General features: G+C 36.4%; 1 pseudogene; it reads right to left on the bottom strand.

Moving 5' to 3' along the window:
• Positions 1–1483: 1483 nt before the first annotated feature.
• On the bottom strand, positions 1484–10014 carry LOC108269837 (up-regulator of cell proliferation-like; annotated as a pseudogene).
• Positions 10015–10246: the final 232 nt, after the last annotated feature.

The following is a 10246-nucleotide window of genomic DNA, read 5'->3' as shown; positions in this document are numbered from 1 at the left end:
AACCAAATAAATGATGCAGATATAATTGTGTTGGTGTGTGTGTGTGTGTGTGTGGATATCAGAATTGTGGTTTGTATGTGTGTACTGAATATTTGTTGTTTGAAAAACAGTTTGAAAGAAATAAATGATATTGTACTGGATATCACAAATCCCACCCCATGTATACGAGTCAAAGAAGGTTCCTTTGAAGCTTTGAAGATTTTTGAAACCGCCGTTTAAAGGGTTAAAATTCTGAAAAATGAATGAATGTTTGGTAATTATGATCAGAACGGACTGCTGGTAAAAAATCGAAGTGACTGCAAGTGGAAAAAATATATTATAATATAATATATCTATGACAGTTTTTTGACATGTACCTTTTTGTCCTTTATGGACCTGAGTGTTAGTTTGTTGTTTGTTTTAAATCTGACATGGCATAAAAAATATGAATGCATCAAAATTAAAGTTGTTGTTAATCATTGACATAACAAAGACTGTAATAATCAAAGAAAAAAATTCTGCTTAGCATTTAGTATATGGAAAATAATGACATATAATAATGGCATCTGTGGCATTATGTAAAAGAAACCAGCATTCAAAGGGTTACAATTCTGAAAATAAATGCAAGTTTGGTAACTATGATTAGAACTACTGCTAGTAAAAAAAAATAATAATAATAAAAATAAAAATTAAAAAATTAAAAATCAACATCAATGAAAGTGGAAAAAAATAATATATTTTTATTATTAATATATTCTTATGACAGTTTTTTGACATGGACATTTTTGTCTTCTATGAACCTATATGTGTAACGTTTTTAATTGATGTACAAGGGTTAAAGAACAAACACTGCACTTATTTTAAAAAGATAGGCTTTCTAAAGAGTTAATTAAAGGTTTATTAAAGATTTCTACTAAGAATAAAGCCTTACCTGTATGGTTGTACAAAGGAACTTTAGGCAAAAGTTCCTCCAAAGAGCCATAAACAACTGATTGAAACCTGAGTAAAACTTTATTTATTTATTTACTTTTGCACTTTCTGAAAATTACCAAGAAATTTTTGAATTTACAAACAACAAACACACCTTGAACCTGTGTGAGAGGTAAGGAAGGTGGCAGTACTGTCTGTGATAACATTTGGCCTTCAGTCATTCAACCTTAACCCAGTCCACTATAAACAATTAAGTCATTCATTCCTAAAGCACACACAGACACACGTACTGTCAACAGAACAAACCCTGTTATACACAAAAGTTGTGTGTTTTGTGTGTCCTTACTTATTATAAACCATAATTATTACTTTGTATTAGCTTTATCTTGTAATAGTTCAGATTTCGAACAAAACTTCTGCATAGGAAGCATCTGTCTATCCTTGCCTTTTATCTTTTATCCTGAATTCCTGTAAGCACATAAATAAAATTGATGCATCCTTAATGGAGATGAATTTTGATAAACCTTCAAGTCAAAGCAGTTCCTTTTGTGCAACAGTTCCATTTTATTTACAAAACTTTCAGCAGAAATATGAAAATAAGAACAATAAGCCAACATTTGACAGTAATGTCTCTTCAGTTGCTGATCAAAGGTATGCTGATAAAAGTAATGAATTACTCACTCGTGCTTAGACATGGTTTAGGATTCTTATGACCAAACAAATGTATGTTTCAATGCATTGTGTAAGGAATAAAACATTACAGGCTGTGCTGAAATTTGAATACATGGAATATAAACACAAACAGATGAAAAGACTGAGATTGGCATGCCAACCGAAGACATTATACTTGCTAAATGCCTTTGTAATGTATTATGTATGGAGAACTCATCTGATGAAATCTTTTTGTAAAGTACCCTGTCGAATGCTTCTACCCACATAATCTCTTTTGTCTTGTCTCATGTTATTTGCATTAACACTTGTTATATGTTTACAACTGAAGCTAGCTAAACTGTTTAGTTATACTGTATACACATGTACATATGTATATGTATAAATGTATGTATGATGACAATAGTGGTTCATTTAATGAATATGAGAAATGATTAGTTTATTTGTAAATGACACTTCAATAACACTTGCCTTTGCAACCAATTTTGATTGACAGACTGATGTAGTTAAGCTATGCATTGTTTATGCAGTTAGTTCTCTGAATATGAATATAGTCATACTTTCATACAATATTTTCTGAATAATGCGTTCATTTGAATTTTGGAAAGTAGTTAATAAACAGAATTGTAGCATTTATAACATAATTGTAATGTTTGAATTAATATTGCAGACACAGACATAATACAGTCATCAAAATGTTTAAATCCCATTGATTCTATATTTACATAAACGTAAGTAAGAAGATGGCTAAATTGTCAGACATAATTAGCGCTCCAGTTCCTGATTCACCTGAGTGATAACATTAGTGATGGAACTGTGAGTGATGGAGTTGTCCACTTCACAAATGGCAATATTTCTGCAGTAATATTTTGCAGGTCATCCATTATTGAATATTAAACATGTGCTTCAGACTGATAAAAGCCTGATCCTTAGTGATTGTCTTCCACGCATCTGGATATACAGCTGGCAATGCTTTATACCGTTCAGCAAATTGCGTATTGAATGTCACCAGCACATACTTCCAGTAATCTGAGGCCTCTATAAACATGTCAGGTGCAATAAGCCAGTCTGGGTAGAATTTCCGGTAGTCTTTGTATGGATGAGGTTGGAAATTTGTTTCATGGTTGTCAAATGTCCCATTGCCATGAACACTAGATGTACAAATCTCTTCAAAAAGGATATCAGTCTTTATGTGTGTGTACATGCCAAGTCCTTGTGGTCTGTGCACAGCTGCATGGTGTAGCTTATGTTCCTTCCCACCTGCCTCACATGGTGTTTTGCAAAAGGGACACTGTGCTCCACAACCAAACACCCTCTTGAAAAGCTCATCTTGGGGTTTTACTTGCACATTGTTCAGGGTCTCAGTGGTATCAGTGGACTCCGAGATCTCCTTTGCTATTTGCTGTTTCAGGTCATCAATGCATTCATAGAGACTTTTGGTGAATGGTTCACAACAACTTGTGTTCTGAAACAGGACCCTCTCCACTGTGCTCATGGATATTGAGATGGCATTGCTCAAAGCTTTGCAAAGGTGTTGGATCAGAATTGTGGTACCTTCTGCATTATTGGGCAAAGGAGACCCATTGGGTTCAAGCTTAGATGCGTCCAAAGCTTTAGTTATCATTTTAATTACACTGTCCAGCTTCTTTATTTTCAATTCTTGCAAAGATATGTCTTTGGAGAAGCATTCAATGATGTGATTGTATATCCAGTCTTTGACATAATTCTCATAATGCAAAATATACTCTACAAAGTCAGTGAAGTTGGATTTTTCCAGTAGTTCCTTCAGGATGGTGTACTGAAACAGTGCTCGTGAACTATACTCAGTAGATTTACACTCCAAAACTGCATCAACAATGTCAGGTCCGATACCATGGTCGATGTACTCAGTCACTGCTGGTTTGAGACAGAGCTGAGTGAATTCTTGTGCTTTCCTTTGGCGCTGATCCCTCGTTTTGTACAAATCAATAAAATCAGAGAGATACTTACTCTTGAATTTCTCTGCATGTTTTAATGGGTCTTGCTCAGCCAGATACTTTCTGTGCATCTCAAGGAATTTCCGAGAAGCAATGCCACAAATGTGTAATTTCAGGTCAAATTCAAATTTGGTAGTGAATTTGGAGCCTGCTTTTTTGAGGTGTGCATCAATTTCATCAAGCACATCTTTTGCAAATGTAGCTTGGTAATCATTTTTGGATTGTGTGAACTGTTCAATCATCCTAGTGCAATTGTTAATTGCATCAACTGCAATAATCTGTAAATCCTTCTTTGTACTACGATGTGCATATACTAAACCTTTTAATTTTCCCAATTTCACATGTTCCTTCTTGGCCTTGAACTCTTCTTTCCCATGTTGTGTCAAATCTCCAATTTTCTGCAAATATTCTGTGACTTTACGATTTCCTAAACTTGAACGTAGCATCATAAAAACATCATGAGGAACATCTTTTTCTGTAAGACCAGTGATGTTTCCCACCTCTTGTCTCCACATGTTCTCAAAATCTGCTTTGAGATCTTCCTCAGATGCGTCATCTTCACGACCTTTGCAGCTCTGCAGTAACTGAAGGAATTGACGCTCAAATATAACAGATTGCTTATTTTGTATATCTTCTACTTTTTCCGTGTTTCTTCTCTTCTCAAGAGCAGCTTCTAATTTCTTTCTCACTTCATCTGTCATTTCAGTCTGTAAAGATTTAATGCTATTAGCAAAATCAGCTTTGTACTTTTCCACCAAATGCACATAACGGTCTTTCCTTTTGTAAAAGTCTTTCAGTTTTTCAGTCATTGCTTTGTTTTGAACTGCAATCTCTTTATATAAATTTTCCTTCAGTGCTCCAGCAACTTCATGAATTGAATTGGTTTCAGCGTTAGATATTTGAGCTTCTGCACTAGGAAACAAAGCAAGGATATGTCTTCTGAAAGACCATTGCCATTCAGAAAACTCTATGCAAAGGTTGTCATAGGCACGGGCCACAAGAGTGTTCCTGAAACTGAAGACAAAGTTTTCGAATTTCACTGCCTTCCACAAGCTACTCATCCACTGCAGGAACTCTGGGATCTGAGAGGCTTGTTCATCTTTTCTTGCTTTAAGCATCTCCAAGAGGTTTTGCTTAAAATCAAACACAGCCTCACTGTAGCCTGTATTAACTGGTGCCATTGGTGGTGTGCCATGCCATAGGCCTGGTATATACCAGTTATTCTTTTCAACATCATAATCAAGGACATCTGTGAATTTCTTCACATTAGGCTGCTTTTCCATTTCAGCTGCAATCACTGTCATCTCATTTAATTGGTCCAGGAGCTTTTTTCGGTCTAGCATGGTTTTGTCATATGCAGATACACCAGCAACATTTTGATGAACAAAGTGACAAACTGTTTTTTTACCAACTTCCTTCATCCGTAAAAAAGCATGAACTGCTATCTGTAAGACGTCCTTCATCTCTGTGGAATTCTCCATTGCTATATTGATGATGGTTACATCACTCAGACCAATCACAAATGTGGCCAATTCATTGTCATGTTCATAACTGTCATCCAGTTGTGCCAGTGCTGGTGATTTCAAACCCTCTGTATCAATTAGAAGGACAAAGTCACAAAGTAACTCCTCCTTCGAGTCTTTACCTACAGGAAGGAAAATCATGAATGCTCCTCGTGTGCATCGTCCACTGCTCACTGCAAACTGAACTCCAAACATAGTGTTGAGTAGTGTTGATTTACCCGTACTCTGAACCCCTAAGACAGTGATAACCAGCAAACGGCTCTTCTGGCCAACCATCCTGTGAAGCTCCATGAGAACATCACTCACCCATTTCTCTGGGATATTTGATGCATCTCCATCAAGGAATTCAAGAGGAAACCCAGCTAGAAGCAATTTGGCAGCCAGAGTAGGGAGACTGCTTATTCTGTCAGACATTTTATTTGAACCAAATGAAGCAGCCTCATAGATTTGTCCCATTTCTCTCATGTAGTGCTCTATTCCAAGAGAACAATCAAGAAGCTCCTGGTCTAATTGGGCTATGCTATGTTTGTCTTTCTGTTGTTCACACTCCTTGTATTTGCGTCGAAGGTTTGACATGTGTTTGCGTGATCGCATGTCCAGCTTTAGTCCCAGCCATCTGAGGAAGAAGTCTCGCTCAGTGTTATGAGTTTGACAATGCCTTTATTAAAATGTCCATTGTTTCTGTCATCTTATACTGGCTTTGTTTCTTCAATATTTCACATTTTTCTTTTTGAAGTCGAACTTTATACACCTCCAAACTCAAGTCCCCTGCATGTTGTAATCGGCATTGCTCTTTTTCTATCTGAGCCAGTCTTTTCCAGTTTTCACCTTGTAGTGGCAGCCGTGTCTTTTTATATTCCACTATTTGACGAACTCCAATACTTTTCATGATTTTCTCTGCTGTTTCCTCTGCTGATTCACAGGCTCTATTTTCACGTTCATCAATGCCCATATGTAATTCTTGAGCAATTCCCTTCATAGCCTCTATTTCACATGATTGATGATGCCTACATAGCACTTTTTTAATGGCAGAACTGATCGTCTTTGAGAAAGTAGCCAAATTCATGTTTTGGTTTTTCAGAATGATGTGATCTCTTTCCATTTGCAGAGTATCAACTGCTACTTTAATTGATGACTTCATTTTCTCACTCATATTTTCCTGAGAGTTGACCACAAGAAAGCTTTTGGACTTCATTCCTCGTAAAGAGGCGATCAGACTTTGCTCGTTTTCTTCAACACTGTCCAGGAACACAAAGACAGCCGTGGACACCTGAGTAAGGAAACTGAATTGTGTTTCAAAAGTGCAAGCATCTCCTCTTAAATTAGCAATAGCCACTGCCTCAGGAAAGACATCAATGTTCTTTCTCCCACATGGCAGATTCCAGCATATTTCAACCATCCCATTACTGATTACCCTTCGAGCAGATCCTCCAATCATTTCTCGATGAGAAAAGAAGTCATGGTGCTGCTGTGAATTGTTGAGCACTTGGTTCAAAATCTGTGACTTGGACAAGCTGCAGTTGCTTAGCCTCACAAACGATATTATGGGAATTTTTGCATGAACAACACTGTCTTCAACAAACCCTTTAGATTCTGACATTGAATGGGGATGCCATTCTTTCAGGATACCTCTAAGAGCCCATAACATAAGAGTGCTTTGATTATGTACTCCTTGAGGCAACAGAAAGGGTACTGCGAACTGGCACATTGACATTTTAAGTGCTATTTCTTGCTGAAGGAAACTGTCTGCACAGATGAAGAGTGCAGTGTGGAGATCTAGAAGATTTGGGGTAGCGTCACAGCTCTGCTCAGCAAACAAGTCATCTGTATCATTATTTTCACCAGGTACACATATTAAAGATCTTGAATTTGAATTAACCATCAGTAACTTGCGTAGGAAAGCCAATGGTATTGCTTGCAGTGAGTGAAGCTCTTCATCAGATTCACTGGCTTTGTTGATCTCCAACAAAGACCTCAGAGTCAGCTTGTTTGGGTAATACTGTTCAAGTCCCAGTGTTTTCAAAAATGCAAGAAAATCATCTGAAAGTTGAGATAATTTTTAAATCAATATTAATATCATTATTATTTCAGAAAATAGGTAATTTGTCAAGTTCATTTGAATATTCTACCAAGGACATGACAAACATTCTTCTTCAGTGTATAACAAAAACAAAAGAATTGTCCAAGTTCAAGGGCTGCAAATAACTAGAATTCCATGAACCAATAAATAACTTATTAAGAGAAAGTATTACTTCGTGACACCATTATGAATTAATGCAAATGCAATATATTGCTATAATAATTAGATTAATGTTTTCAACTATTTTATTTCTTTTCATCAATGTACATTATAATCCATTAGTTTACTTCTACAAAATGTAGAACTTCCCCCCCCCCCCCCCCCCCTTTCATGCATTATCATTTACTCACCTTTGACCTGCCTTAACTCCATCTGTGCTGATCCTGAGCCACAGTCTTTTACTAACGGAAACAAGTTTAATTCAACACAGTTGGTTGGATGTTTGCAGTTGAAAAGTTATATTAATCAAAGCAAATTATAGAACCGTATGTAATTAATCAAAAACAAACACACAAACATTTTAATGAATATTTAATACTCCAATATTCTAGTGTGTATTTCATACTTTTATCTCTGTCATTTATGTCAACAGATGTTTCTTCTCCATAAGTTTGTTGGTTATTACAGTTTTCCAGAAATATCTGTAGAGAGAAAAAACAGAACATGATTTGATGTGTTAAATGTTATATAAATGTGTCCAATATGTATGGAGGGCTAACGCATTACACTATTTAGTTCTGCATTTAAAAAAAGAATTGTTTCTTTATTTAGATCCTGCCTGCAGTTCTTCAAAAAAAGGACTAAATTCACTAATTAGTTCATTTAACTTTATCATGGACAATTTCACTATGCATCCAGAGCCCATCCTGGGAACAGTAGGTATGAAGCAGGAATACACCCTGGTTGGAATGTCAGTCACAGGGCACATGGGGAGCCCAGTGTTACCCACTGTATCACTTTGCCACCTATGCAACTACTTTCATTGCAAAATCTATTACAAAATATTTTGTATACAAAAATTAGCAAATTATTCATACTGACAACTTATTTGGATAATCCACTTTTAAACATTCTGAAAACAGTTAACAAATTATTTATAGACTATCAAAAATGATAATTGAGCAAAGTATATGCCACTGCCTATTTAGATGATCATTTATAGTAATGATTAGCAGTACCATATACAACACCCAAGAGTTGTCCGAAATTCTTTGCGATAGGTAGGCAGGACTTAGCTAATCCAATGAAGCATGCAATTGGACAGGTTGAAAAATTGTATTTGGGCTTCCACTTGGGCCATGGGCAGGTGTGGGCATGCAAAGAGGAATTGTGGCCTACTTGAGACCAAAGACCAAAACGGAAATGAGAGAGTCCTTGGGGCTGGCTATTAATGGAGGTGCTGTGAGAGACCAGAGACCTAAAGGGCCAGGTCGTGGGGCTGGATGGCTACTATAATAGGTTCATACCAAATTTTTCAGATGTCACTAGCACCTTAACTGGCTTCAATATAAAGGAAGCACCGGAACCAATCCAGTAGAAAGAGCTGAATGGGGAAAGGCCTAATGGACGAATGGAGAGGAAACAGACTCAAAATGAAGTCAGTATAGTAGCTCACATCCAATGGTTGCTCATAGATTATCATAGTCATTTCCCAAGCAAAAAACAATGACTCCATACTGCATGAATGTACTCTGACAAAATCTTCAAAGTTCTACTGTTCTACAGACCTTGTGAGACCAGCTTATACTGTGGGCCCACACTCAGCTCAGGACATCCCCATACACAAAGATCCATCATTTTACCACACAATATATTCTGGTGGCCTTCCTTGAACCATGTTGTGACACAGTTTGTCCAATACTGCCAAGTTTGTGCACAAAAAAACAATCCCTTGATACCCTCTCACTGTCTTGTTTGTACTCTTGCCAATACCACATCAATGTTGGCCTAGTGATAGAGTTAATAACTGGTCTACCTTAATCCCAGTGTTACACCACACCCCTGATAATTCTTGTTTGCTTCTTCAAGGCCTGTTTACTAATACCCTGGGCAAATCTTCATACTGTAATGTAAACTGCCAATACCTTTAATGTAGTGTTTTAATATAATGGTATACCAGGGGATATTGTATCTACCAGAAGGGTGCAATTAATGCCACATATCTCCAAAGCATTTCATCAACAATTAATAAATGTTAGTTAATTTTCGTTTTATCATCTGCAATCTAACAGTCAAGTTGATTGTTTAATCTAGAAATAGGAAGATTCCTAAGATTCCTGCTCTAATAGTCAACATGACTGGAGCCATTATCTGCCCAAAACTCCCTCAACGGGATGCTGAACAAACTATGAAAAAATATACAACCCCAATTCCAAAAAAATTGGGAAAAATGTAAATAAAAGCAGAATGCAATGATTTGCAAACCTCATAAACCCATATGTTATTCACAATAGAACATAGAAAATATATCAAATATTTAAACTGAGTAAATGTACCATTTTAAGGAAAAAATAAAGTAATTTTGAATTTGACGGCTGCAACATGTCTCAAAGAAGTTGGGGTCAGGGGCAACAAAAGGCTGGAAAAGTAAATGTTAATAAAAAAGAAACAGCTGGAGGTTAATTGGCAACAGGCGAGTAACATTGTCATTCAATGTAATGCCTTTTCTTTCCAGTTCGCCATTAAACCTTGCAAATGGAACCGTAAAAAGCAAATGTTTGTAGCTGACAACAAAATAAGAACAAAAATAAATTTGTAGTGTAGAAAATTATGAAATGCCACAATTTCTTACCAAATCCAAGTTATAAAAGTGCTCATGGTGATGTCTGTGCTGTTTCTGTTGCAGTTGCAGTTTATACCCCGAAACTCAAAGCAGATAAACTTGCTCTTACAGGAAATAGCAGGTGAAAAAACACCCTGCTCTGGGCAAGACAAGACAAGCTCAAAACAGGGAAAGGTCAAATATGTACAAGAAATTAACATTTGTATGAAACGTTAACATTTTCTAAGATTTACAAATAACATATTTCTTCCTTCAAATGTCCTCCTAAAAAAAACAGAATAAATTCACAGAGCAGCATTTAAAGAAT

This window comes from Ictalurus punctatus, chromosome 9, assembly GCF_001660625.3.
Source record: "Ictalurus punctatus breed USDA103 chromosome 9, Coco_2.0, whole genome shotgun sequence".
Lineage (NCBI taxonomy): Eukaryota > Metazoa > Chordata > Actinopteri > Siluriformes > Ictaluridae > Ictalurus > Ictalurus punctatus.
The sequence above is the reverse complement of the archived record's forward strand: the minus strand, read 5'-3'. Positions and strand labels throughout refer to the sequence as shown.